Source organism: Pseudophryne corroboree, chromosome 9 (genome assembly GCF_028390025.1).
Source record: "Pseudophryne corroboree isolate aPseCor3 chromosome 9, aPseCor3.hap2, whole genome shotgun sequence".
In the NCBI taxonomy this organism is placed as follows: Eukaryota; Metazoa; Chordata; class Amphibia; order Anura; family Myobatrachidae; genus Pseudophryne; species Pseudophryne corroboree.
In genome coordinates this window covers 46,654,410-46,667,406 of record NC_086452.1, presented here as the reverse complement: position 1 = coordinate 46,667,406, position 12,997 = coordinate 46,654,410, and positions in this window count along the sequence as shown.

Here is a 12,997-nt window from a genome sequence, read left to right as displayed (position 1 = left end):
TATGTTAGCTAGATAGACAGACAGACAGATTGATTTAATGTGGTAGAAGTTACACTATACACAGGACAGCGGTGTGTGCTGTAATGTATACCATATTACACACTTGTACCGCAGTAGTTTGTGTGTCGCCTCCTATCAGTGAAGCATTGATGTGCTCACAGTAAAACTACCATTTTCGGAGGTTTGTCACATGATATGTATCAACCATATCGAAATAAACACTTTCCAGATCTTGTACCTGATGGCCGCTACCTATAGAAGCTTTTGGGCTCCTTTCTGCACAAATCCCCAGGGAGGGATCCCCCCTTCCGGCGGCTTGCATAGGCCTTCGGCCGTGCATGTGAAATAGGAGGTCTCTTCTTAGGCATACCTCCCAACTGTCCCGATTTTCGCAGGACAGTCCCATTTTTTGCGAACTGTCCTGCTGTCCCACCCGCGGGCCGCAGTGTCCCGCGGTGGGGGCGTCAGTTGGGAGGCTCCTGCACTCGCTGCCCTGCTTAGCAGAGCAGCGGTGAATAGACGTTGTGCGCATGCGCACAGCGTCTATTCACTGGAGTCAGAGGGAGAGGGGGCATGCCAGCGGCTCACAGAGCGCTGGGCATGCCCCCTCAGTGGCGAAAAAGGGGGCATGGTTCGTGATCGCGGGTCCTACATGAAGCCACGCCCCCTTTCCCTAGGTCACGCCCCTTTTTCGGGAAGCGCGCAGCAAAGTGGGTCCCTCTTTATAGAAATAAAAAGTTGGGAGATAGATCTTAGGGAGAACCCCAGAGAGGAACTGCTGCATGCTACTTTGGGGGGATGGGCCCAGGCTGTCAGTCACTAGGCTCCACCCCCAAATTGCCATGATCTGTGGGTCCGCGGGGAGGCGTCGGGGCTAAATGTTGCAAATATGCACTGTTTAGCCCCACCTCTTCCATACGCAGTAGCGGATCTTGCCACGGGCAAGCAGGACTTTTGCCCGGGGCGCCGCCTTCCGGAGGGCGCTGGCGCCATCCGGAGGGTGCCGCACCGTGGCAAGATCCGCCACTGCTGCCCGCTGTGTCTCCCGTCCGCCTCAAATGCCCGCTCCCCGCTGCCCGCTGCCGTCCCCTGTGAAGGGAACTAGACGCTATGCGTCTAGTTTCCCTTCGTGGAGAGTAACTTTGCTGAGCGGTGCGCGATGACGTCATCGCGCACCGCACAGCAAAGGTCCTCTCCACGAAGGGAACTAGACGCATAGCGTCTAGTTTCCCTTCGTGGAGAGGACCTTTTGCTGTGCGGTGCGCGATGACGTCATCGCGCATCGCTCAGCATTCAAGCGGTGCTAGAATGTACAGGGGGCGTAACTGACCACGCCCCCTGTATTAGACCACGCCCCCTTTCCTGCCCGGGGCGCTATGCGCCCTTGAACCGGCCCTGTCCATACGGCACCGTTAATGTATAATCTCCTCATCCTGCCAGCTTCACTAGAAAGCAGGTGGGATGCGGAAGATATAGCCACTCTTCTGTGGGTGCAGAGGACTGCCTAAAATATCGTAGTCTCCTGCAACTTGTAGGACAGTAGGCAAGTGTGACTTTATTGTGGACAGTGCACAACACAATGATTTCATAAACCACACCAGAATTGTGTGCCGCTATACTATCCCTACAACTAAATACAGATGAAAGTTCTGTTCTGGAACTAAAGCAATGGATGTATTAATTGCCTCTGGACAAAGTGTTCTATGATTCAATGGCCTGGTGCTATTCATAAGCCTATAGAAGACTAGCCACCTGCCCAGGGCCTGACTAAGGGTTCCAACTTCCAGGCACCCTAGGCTAATACAGAAGTTTACCAAAGATTCAATTATTGTTTGCTGATACAAAGTGTATTTTATTTTTTATTCTATAGAAACATAGACGAATGATAATGCGAAATGATACATTAAATATAGTCGTCAAACTCACCATTTACATCAACAGGCCGATTGCATTTCACAGATTATAACGCAGATATTGCCATCTGCTGGCTAACAGAAAGCACTGCAGAAGGATTACAACTTGGTACTGTAAAGGCCCATACACATTGGGCGATGTAATAATAAAAATAATAATAATAATTTTATTTATATATATTTCTCCAAATAGGACTCAAGGTGCTTAACAGATACATAGCATAATATAGTACAGAAAATAATGAAGTACATTTTCATAAAATACAGAAACATGAAGATACTAAAAGACACATTATGGAAATGCTGAGTAAAGAGGAAAGTCTTGAGTCTACTTTTGAAGGATTCTATAGTTGGGGCCTCTCGCACTGTGCGGGGAAGTGAGTTCCATAGAGTCGGAGCCGCATGACTAAAAGCTCGACCCCCAGATGAATTACGGTAGATTCTAGGTACTGCTAAAAGTCCTTCATCTACAGATCGCAGTAATCGAGTGGGGCAGTATGGGGTCAGAAGCTGCTTCAGGTACCTTGGGCCTTGGTCATGTAATGCTTTGAAAGTCAGTAAACCAATCTTGAAGATGATTCGCCATCTTACAGGCAGCCAGTGAAGGGAGTAGAGAATGGGTGTTATGTGGCTAGAACGGGGCTGGTTGGTTAATGGCCTGGCAGCTGTGTTTTGCACCAGCGGTGAATTCTTTTGCTGGGAGACCAAGGTAGAGGGCATTACAGTAGTCTAATCGAGATGATACAAATGCATGGATGACTTTTGGCAGATCATCTGAGGGAATTAAGTGCTTGATTCTGGCTATGTTCCTCAGGGGAAAGAATGAGGATTTGATTGTGGCTGATATCTGATGTTTAAGTGTCAAGCTACCATCCAGGACAACACCAAGATTCCGCACACGATCACAACTACAGATCAGACAAGATAATCTGCGGCCCTATAACGTACAGCGTGGATCAGATGAATGAAGCATGTTGGGATGTTCTGCGCTGTGTAATGGGCATGAACTGTTTATCTCCACAAGAGTCTTCAATTCCTGCTGCTTATTCTGGCCTGCGCTGCGGATAGTAATGTGCGAGTATCAGGGGTGATGGACCTATCGCTGCACGTTCCATGTATGGCAGAACAGGTCATTAGATTATCGTCTCCTTTGGGAAGAGAATGGCTTGTGTGCCAGGTTACGCTGCCCGGACACAGGCCGATCACATGAGACATTGATGAAGCGAGCAGTGAGAATCCAGCTTTGCCTTACATATACAGTGCCACGTGTAATACACATACCCTCACCATAAAGATTAATATACGTGTCTCACTACTGTATGTAGATTATAGTGATTGCCACGGCTATTATTATAAATAAGATGATTACTTAGAATACAAATATCAGAATAAAAACTAAATTACTAATTTTACATTAACTTGTGTGGGTTTTATGCATCAACAGGACATCAATTATACATCCCTCCCAACTGTCCCGATTTTCGCTGGACAGTCCCATTTTTTTGGGACTGTCCCGCTGTCCTACCCGCAGTCCGCAGTGTCTCGCAATAGGGGTGGAGGGAGCAGTTGGGAGGGTCCTGTTACTGCTGCACAGCGTCTATTCACTGAAGACTGTGGGAGAGGGGGCATCGCGGCACTCCAGCAAAGCCACCCCCATTTCAGTAGACCACACCCCTTTTAAAAATTGGGCGCGACAGTCCCACTTCTAGTAAAGTACATGCTGGGAGATATGGATTATAGGATTCATTCTCGTACACATCCTGTCTTTATGGGGCCCCTGTCTGAAGGGCCACTCCACCCATTCCAGTATGCAGGTTTCATAATGTATTTGTTAATTTATATCACATGTATCCAGAGCCGATTGGCTGAAAATTCCTGATGATTATTACAACTTCTTGCTTGAAAAGAATATACCCTCTGACATAACATGGTATAACACTGTCTCTATGGGGGTCGTTCCGAGTTGATCGCACGTAGCAACTTTTTGCCGCTTGTGCGATCAACTAGACGCCGCCTATGGGGGAGTGTATTTCTGCATAGCAGGGCTGAGAACGCTTGTGCAGCCCTGCTATGCTAAAAAAGTTTTCTGCAAAACAAGACCAGGGTCAGACTTACTTACCCTGTGCGACGGATCCAGTGACGAAGGTCCCGGAATTGACGTCAGACATCCGCCCTCCAAACGCCTGCATTCGGATCTCCATGCCCAGAAAACGGTGAGTAGATGCCCCGGACGCCTCCCCGCCGTCAATCTTCTTGCGATCGCCGCAGCGATCACTTTCAGCGCTGGCGTCGTCGCTGCCCGACGAAGAGTGCCGTGGAGCCGCAGTCCCGACCCATTCGCACTGCAGTGAAGAGCCGCTGCGTGCGAACGGGTCGGAATGACCCCCTATGACCCTTATATTTAGCATTGATGGGGGAGTGGTGATATGTTACAATGGGGGTCATTCCGAGTTGCTCGATCGCTAGCAGTTTTTAGCAGCCGTGTAAACGCTATGCCGCCTCCCACTGGGAGCATATTTTAGCTTAGCAGAAGTGCGAACGAAAGGATCGCAGAGCGGCGGCAACATTTTTTTGTGCAGTTTTAGAGTAGCTCAAAACCTACTCAGCACTTGCTATCACTTCATGCTGTTCAGTTCCTGTTTTGATGTCACAAACACGCCCTGCGTTCGCCCAGCCACGTCTGTGTTTTTCCTGGCACGCCTGCGTTTTTCCGAACACTCCCTGAAAACGGTCAGTTGACACCCAGAAACGCCCTCTTCCTGTCAATCACTCTGCGGCCAGCAGTGTGACTGAAAAGCTTCGCTAGACCTTGTGTGAAACGACATCATTCGTTGTAATAGTATGACGTGCGTGCGCATTGCACCGCATACGCATGCACAGAAGTGATTGGTCGAAACGCGTTGGGCGTGGCTATCTGCTGAGGACGTTGTGACGTCACCCGCCGGATCCAGAGCCGACAAGACAGTTCCAGCTCGATTGAGCACAATCCTGTTGGTCGTGTGAACTTCACGGAGCTTGGAAGTTTTAACTGCAATGTATGTGGATATTGCTTTTTTCTATATAAAGTGAATGATTTTACATTTACCAGTGCGCTCTCCTGATTTGTTTCTAGTATATATATATATATATATATACTAGGTGCTTCATCGCGCCCTACGGGCGCTCTTCACACCGTCGCAAGGGGCTACGCCCCCTTAACCCTTGCATGCCTTTCTGGGGTTCAATATTTGTATTATATAGAGTATTACCTGCATTCCTATGTTAGTGGTTAAATATTGCACAATGAAAGGGCGTGCGATGGTGAAGGAGGCGCAGCCCCTTGCGACGGCGTGAACAGCACCTGCAGGGCACAATGTACAGAATGTAGCAGGTGCGGGGGGGGGGGGGGGGGGGCTGTGGATGGGGGAGGGTGTCGGTAGATGCTGCGGGTAGAGGGGGTGGAAGCGGGGGGTCCCGGATGGGGAAGGGTCGGGAGATGCTGTGGGTGGGGGAGGGGCAGAGGAGTGGGGGCTGCAGATGGGGGATGGGGTCCGGAGGCACTGCCGGTGGGGGAAGGGCTGGGGTGCCAAGGGTGGGAGAGGGGCAGGTGCGGGGATGTTGCGGATGGGTGAAGGGTTCCGGAGGTGCTGTGGGATGGGAAGGGGCGGGGGTGGGGTAGGGGGTCCGGAGGTGCCGTGAGTAGGGGAGGGGCAGGTACAGGTGGTGCAGCGGATGGGGAAGGGGGTCCGGAGGTGCTGCAGGTAGTGGAGGGTCAGGTGGGGGAGGAGTGGATGAGGGGGACACCGCGGATGGAGGAGGGTGTCTGCAGATGCTGCGGGTGGAGGGGGGGCAGGTGTGGGGGGAGACATATATGGGGGGTGGATGGTGGAGGGGGTCTGGAGGTGCTGTGGGTGGTGGAGGGGCAGAGGAGTGGAAGCCGCGGGTGGTGTAGGGGGTCTTGAGGCACAGCGTGTGGGGGAGGGGTGGGGTGCCGCATGTGGTAGAGGGGAAGGTGCGGAGGTGTGGTGCATTGGGGAGGGGTCTGGAGGCGCTGTACCTGCCAAAAAGGTAGTTGGAGGGTATGCAGTAACAGGGCCAGGACAGGGGTGACAGGGTCAGGACAGGGGTGACGGGGCCAGGACAGGGGTGACAGGGTCAGAATATGGGTGACAGGGTCAGAACAGGGGTGACAGGGCCAGAACAGGGGCGACGGGGCCAGAACAGAAATTACAGGGACAGGATAGGGGTGACATGGCCATGGTAGGGGCGGCAGGACCAGGACAGGGGTGACACGGCCAGTATAGGGTTGACAGGGCAAGCACAGGGGTGACAGGGCCAGGATAAGGTTGACAGGGCCAGGATAAGGGTGACAGGGCCAGGATAACGGTGACAGGGACATGACAGAACACAGGGCACGGGAGAGATTGGTATTAGGGACAGAACAGTGGTGACAGACAGATGTGTCTTACCGGAGTCACTTCTGCTGGCTGCTGCTGTTCCACTCCAACCTGTTGGGATCTGCTGCTGGTGGAGACTTGGCATGGCTGACTCTCTCAGGCTGGAGTCCTGCTTCCTCTGCCCGTCCGCATCCCTCCCCCCTCCTCAGTCACACACCGCAGACCTTGAGCAGCTGCCGGGCACTGTGGTAAGGGGAGACTGGGAGTGACTGGTTAGCCCCCAGGAGACGCTGTGGCTGGAGGGAGGAGGGGGTCGGAGCCTGCAAGCAGCGCGGACTTCTGCAGCGCTGCCCGCCAGCTAAAGTGTGTGAAGGAGCTGGGCGCACCTCACTGCGGGCGGCAGCACTGCAGCTAGCGGTGGGGTTGCCGGGGCTGGAGATAACAGAGGCAGTACGGAACCTGCACAGCGGCAGGTGCCCCACAAAACTGCAGCTAAGAAGTGTGGAGTGTGCTAGAAAGTGACGCTCCTCCGCGCCAGAGAGACCCTGCTGAGTGTCCTGATGTGGGGGGTCAAGTACACAGTGAGCCGGTGCCCGTCTGTCTGTACGGCATACCCCCTCACACACCCCCACACCGTCCCGATTTTCGCGGGACAGTCCCATTTTTTAGGGTCTGTCCCGCTGTCCCACCCGTGGGCCACAGTGTCCCGCGGTGGTGGTGGTGTTGGGGGGGGGGGGGCAGTTGGGAAGCTCCTGTACTCTCTGTTTTGCTTAGAGCAGCGGTGAATTTAGTGGAGACAGAGGGAGAGGGGGCATCAGGGGGTACGGATTAAGGGGGGGTTCCAGCAGCAGAGCCGGATTAAGGGGGGCAGGGGGTACGTACCATGGGCCCCACAGTTTTATGGGGCCCCCTGGCTGAAGTAGCTCTGTCCCAGCTCAGAAGCTCCCCCGTCCTGCCAGCAACAGCGGCAGCATTGTCCTACAGTCAGCACACGCTGCTGCGTGTTGGCAGGTCTGTGGTGTTGCAGGGAGGCAGCAGTCTCCCTGCTTTCTTCTGCCTGTGTGGGTGTGTAGGGGGGAGCGACCACCTCCTCTGGATTTACCTCTAGCTGAGGGGCCAAAATTCCATAAAAAAAAAAATGCCTGGAATTTGCATAAGGGGGCGTGGCTTCGCGGGCGCGATTAGGCCACGCCCCCAATCCCACAGCAGGCACAGCAATGAGATAGGGCCCCTTGTCTTAAGTGCCCTGGGACCCCAGACTCATAATCTGCCCCTGGGGGCATGCCAGCAGCTCGCAGAGCGCTGGGCATGCCCCCTCACTGACGAAAACGGGTGCCCTCCCGTAGAGCCTCGCCCCTTTCGTTGACCACGCCCCCTTTTCGCCGTGTGGTGTTTTGTGTGTGTGTGTGTGTGTGTGTGTGTGTGTCCCTCCTTCTGTCTGAAGAAAGCTGGGAGGTATGCATCCCTGCCTGTGCCATGCCCATACCATCTGCTTCTGCTGCTGGTCTCCTATAGATTTGCCCAGTTCTGTGACTCATTTGAATAACTCCACCCACCACTGTAACTCCGCCCAGCGTTACAGCACAGAGTCACAGATTAAGGCAAATATACAGGATATATATATATACAGTATATATATATATACATACATACAGACACATACATATACACAGCATATTAAACATGCATATATATATATATATATATGTGTGTGTGTACACACATACAGTATATATATCTCCTGTATATTTGCCTTAATCTGTGACTCTGTGCTGTAACGCTGGGCGGAGTTACAGTGGTGGGTGGAGTTATTCAAATAAGTCACAGAACTGGGCAAATCTATAGGAGACCAGCAGCAGAAGCAGATGGTATGGGCATGGCACAGGCAGGGATGCATACCTCCCAGCTTTCTTCAGACAGAAGGAGGGACACACACACACACAAAACACCACACGGCGAAAAGGAGGCGTGGTCAACGAAAGGGGCGTGGCTTCACGGGAGGGCACCCGTTTTCGTCAGTGAGGGGGCATGCCCAGCGCTCTGCGAGCTGCTGGCATGCCCCCAGGGGCAGATTATGAGTCTGGGGTCCCAGGGCACTTAAGACAAGGGGCCCTATCTCATTGCTGTGCCTGCTGTGGGATTGGGGGCGTGGCCTAATCGCGCACGCGAAGCCACGCCCCCTCATGCAAATTCCAGGCATTTTTTTCTTTAATGGAATTTTGGCCCCTCAGCTAGAGGTAAATCCAGAGGAGGTGGTCGCTCCCTCCCTACACACCCGCACAGGCAGAAGAAAGCAGGGAGACTGCTGCCTCCCTGCAACACCACAGACCTGCCAACACGCAGCAGCGTGTGCTGACTGTAACACAATGCTGCCGCTGTTGCTGGCAGGACGGGGGAGCTTCTGAGCTGGGACAGAGCTACTTCAGCCAAGGGGCCCCATAAAACTGTGGGGCCCATGGTACGTACCCCCTGCCCCCCTTAATCCGGCTCTGCTGCTGGAACCCCCCCTTAATCCGTACCCCCTGATGCCCCCTCTCCCTCTGTCTCCACTAAATTCACCGCTGCTCTAAGCAAAACAGAGAGTACAGGAGCTTCCCAACTGCCCCCCCCCAACACCACCACCACCGCGGGACACTGTGGCCCACGGGTGGGACAGCGGGACAGACCCTAAAAAATGGGACTGTCCCGCGAAAATCGGGACGGTGTGGGGGTGTGTGAGGGTGTATGCCGTACAGACAGACGGGCACCGGCTCACTGTGTACTTGACCCCCCACATCAGGACACTCAGCCGGGTCTCTCTGGCGCGGAGGAGCGTCACTTTCTAGCACACTCCACACTTCTTAGCTGCAGTTTTGTGGGGCACCTGCCGCTGTGCAGGTTCCGTACTGCCTCTGTTATCTCCAGCCCCGGCAACCCCACCGCTAGCTGCAGTGCTGCCGCCCGCAGTGAGGTGCGCCCAGCTCCTTCACACACTTTAGCTGGCGGGCAGCGCTGCAGAAGTCCGCGCTGCTTGCAGGCTCCGACCCCCTCCTCCCTCCAGCCACAGCGTCTCCTGGGGGCTAACCAGTCACTCCCAGTCTCCCCTTACCGCAGTGCCCGGCAGCCGCGAGGTCCGCGCCACGTGCATGCTATGACCCCCTCCTCCCTCCAGCCGCAGCATCTCCTGGGGGGCTAACCAGTCACTCCCAGTCTCCCCTTACCACAGTGCCCGGCAGCTGCTCAAGGTCTGCGGTGTGTGACTGAGGAGGGGGGGAGGGATGCGGACAGGCAGAGGAAGCAGGACTCCAGCCTGAGAGAGTCAGCCATGCCAAGTCTCCACCAGCAGCAGATCCCAACAGGTTGGAGTGGAACAGCAGCAGCCAGCAGAAGTGACTCCGGTAAGACACATCTGTCTGTCACCACTGTTCTGTCCCTAATACCAATCTCTCCCGTGCCCTGTGTTCTGTCATGTCCCTGTCACCGTTATCCTGGCCCTGTCACCCTTATCCTGGCCCTGTCACCCTTATCCTGGCCCTGTCACCCCTGTGCTTGCCCTGTCAACCCTATACTGGCCGTGTCACCCCTGTCCTGGTCCTGCCGCCCCTACCATGGCCATGTCACCCCTATCCTGTCCCTGTAATTTCTGTTCTGGCCCCGTCGCCCCTGTTCTGGCCCTGTCACCCCTGTCACCCATATTCTGACCCTGTCACCCCTGTCCTAGCCCCGTCACCCCTGTCCTGACCCTGTCACCCCTGTCCTGGCCCTGTTACTGCATACCCTCCAACTACCTTTTTGGCAGGTACAGTACCCGTAGCGCCTCCAGACCCCTCCCCAATGCACCACACCTCCGCACCTTCCCCTCTACCACATGCGGCACCCCACCCCTCCCCCACACGCTGTGCCTCAAGACCCCCTACACCACCCGCGGCTTCCACTCCTCTGCCCCTCCACCACCCACAGCACCTCCAGACCCCCTCCACCATCCACCCCCCATATATGTCTCCCCCCACACCTGCCCCCCCTCCACCCGCAGCATCTGCAGACACCCTCCTCCATCCGCGGTGCCCCCCTCATCCACCCCTCCCCCACCTGACCCTCCACCACCTGCAGCACCTCCGGACCCCCTTCCCCATCCGCTGCACCACCTGTACCTGCCCCTCCCCTACTCACGGCACCTCCGGGCCCCCTACCCCACCCCCGCCCCTTCCCATCCCACAGCACCTCCGGAACCCTTCACCCATCCGCAACATCCCCGCACCTGCCCCTCTCCCACCCTTGGCACCCCAGCCCTTCCCCCACCGGCAGTGCCTCCGGACCCCATCCCCCATCTGCAGCCCCCACTCCTCTGCCCCTCCCCCACCCGCAGCATCTCCCGACCCTTCCCCATCCGGGCCCCCCCGCTTCCACCCCCCCTCTACCCGCAGCATCTACCGACACCCTCCCCCATCCACAGCCCCCCCCCCCCCGCACCTGCTACATTCTGTACATTGTGCCCTGCAGGTGCTGTTCACGCCGTCGCAAGGGGCTGCGCCTGCTTCACCATCGCACGCCCTTTCATTGTGCAATATTTAACCACTAACATAGGAATGCAGGTAATACTCTATGGAGGTCATTCCGAGTTGTTCGCTCGCAAGGCGATTTTAGCAGAGTTGCTCACGCTAAGCCGCCGCCTACTGGGAGTGAATCTTAGCATCTTAAAATTGCGATCGAAGTATTCGCAATATTGCGATTACACACCTCGTAGCAGTTTCTGAGTAGCTTCAGACTTACTCGGCATCTGCGATCAGTTCAGTGCTTGTCGTTCCTGGTTTGACGTCACAAACACTCCCAGCGTTCGCCCAGACACTCCTCCGTTTCTCCGGCCACTCCTGCGTTTTTTCCGGAAACGGTAGCGTTTTTTCCCACACGCCCATAAAACGGCCTGTTTCCGCCCAGTAACACCCATTTCCTGTCAATCACATTACGATCGCCAGAACGATGAAAAAGCCGTGAGTAAAATTACAATGTGCATAGCAAATTTACTTGGCGCAGTCGCAGTGCGGACATTGCGCATGCGCATTAAGCGGAAAATCGCTGCGATGCGAAGATTTTTACCGAGCGAACAACTCGGAATGAGGGCCTATATAATACAAATATTGAACCCCAGAAAGGCATGCAAGGGTTAAGGGGGCGTAGCCCCTTGCGACGGTGTGAAGAGCGCCCGTAGGGTGCGATGAAGCACCTAGTATATATATATATATATATATATATATATACACACACACACACACACACACACACACGTGTATATATATCTATCATGTGTGTGTGTGTGTGTGTGTGTGTGTGTGTTTATATGTATGTATGTATATACATGTGTATATATGTATGCACATGGATATATTATTATTATTATTATCCTTTATTTATATGGCGCCACAAGGGTTCCGCAGCGCCCAGTTACAGAGTACATGAATAATCAAACAGGAAAACAGAAACTTACAGTTGATGACAGTATAGGACAAGTACAGGGTAAATAAACATAGTTACATCAGCAGATAACACTGGAATAAGTATCAGGTGGCAGAAGACTGCTGGAGTTGATGCAGTTGAAGATTATTAAAGTAAGAATGGATAAGCACATGAGGGAAATATATATATGTACTATAATTAAAATAAACTTTTATTGCTCTTACAAGTGCCACCAGGAAGACAGCAGGCTGCAGAGGACGCTAGACAGCCATTAATAATACTCATGCAGCTAAAAAAACAAAAAACAAACAAAAAAAATATTATTATTTTTTTAGTGGAGGGGGGTTTCTAGGTGCTCGGAACCCCCCCCCCCCCCCCCCCTGGGTGCGCCACTGCAGGCTGTGGTATAATAGATAGTGTCTAGTTAGACAGTCAGTCAGGGTGTGGTATAATAGATAGTGTCTAGTTAGACAGTCAGGGTGTGGTATAATAGATAGTGTCTAGTTAGACAGTCAGGGTGTGGTATAATAGATAGTGTCTAGTTAGACAGTCAGTCAGGGTGTGGTATAATAGATAGTGTCTAGTTAGACAGTCAGGCTGTGGTATAATAGATAGTGTCTAGTTAGACAGTCAGGGTGTGGTATAATAGATAGTGTCTAGTTAGACAGTCAGGGTGTGGTATAATAGATAGTGTCTAGTTAGACAGTCAGTCAGGGTGTGGTATAATAGATAGTGTCTAGTTAGACAGTCAGGGTGCGGTATAATAGATAGTGTCTAGTTAGACAGTCAGTCAGGGTGTGGTATAATAGATAGTGTCTAGTTAGACAGTCAGGGTGTGGTATAATAGATAGATAGTGTCTAGTTAGACAGTCAATAGATAGACACCATATGTTAGACAGACATTAGGTAGACAGGGTCAAAAGATCAACATGAAAAAAGGTAGCCAGTACAAAAGGTCGTCAGGGTCAAATGGTCGACATAAAAAAGGTAGACACCATGGTTTTTGCATTTTTGTGGTTTGTGTGGATAGTTTTGTCATCTGGGACGCCCAATTGTAGAAAGGCTTCGCTCGCCACGCTTCGGGCACGGTGGCTCACTTCGCTTGCCACAAGGTTTATAACCAACTCTATGCCGACATGGATAGAGAAGGTATGAAATAGTACAAAAACATATAAAAAAAAAAAAAAACATTTGTCTATCTTTTTTATGTTGACCATTTTCATGTCGAGCTTTTAACCCTATCGACCTTTTGTACTGTCTACCTTTTACATGTCGACT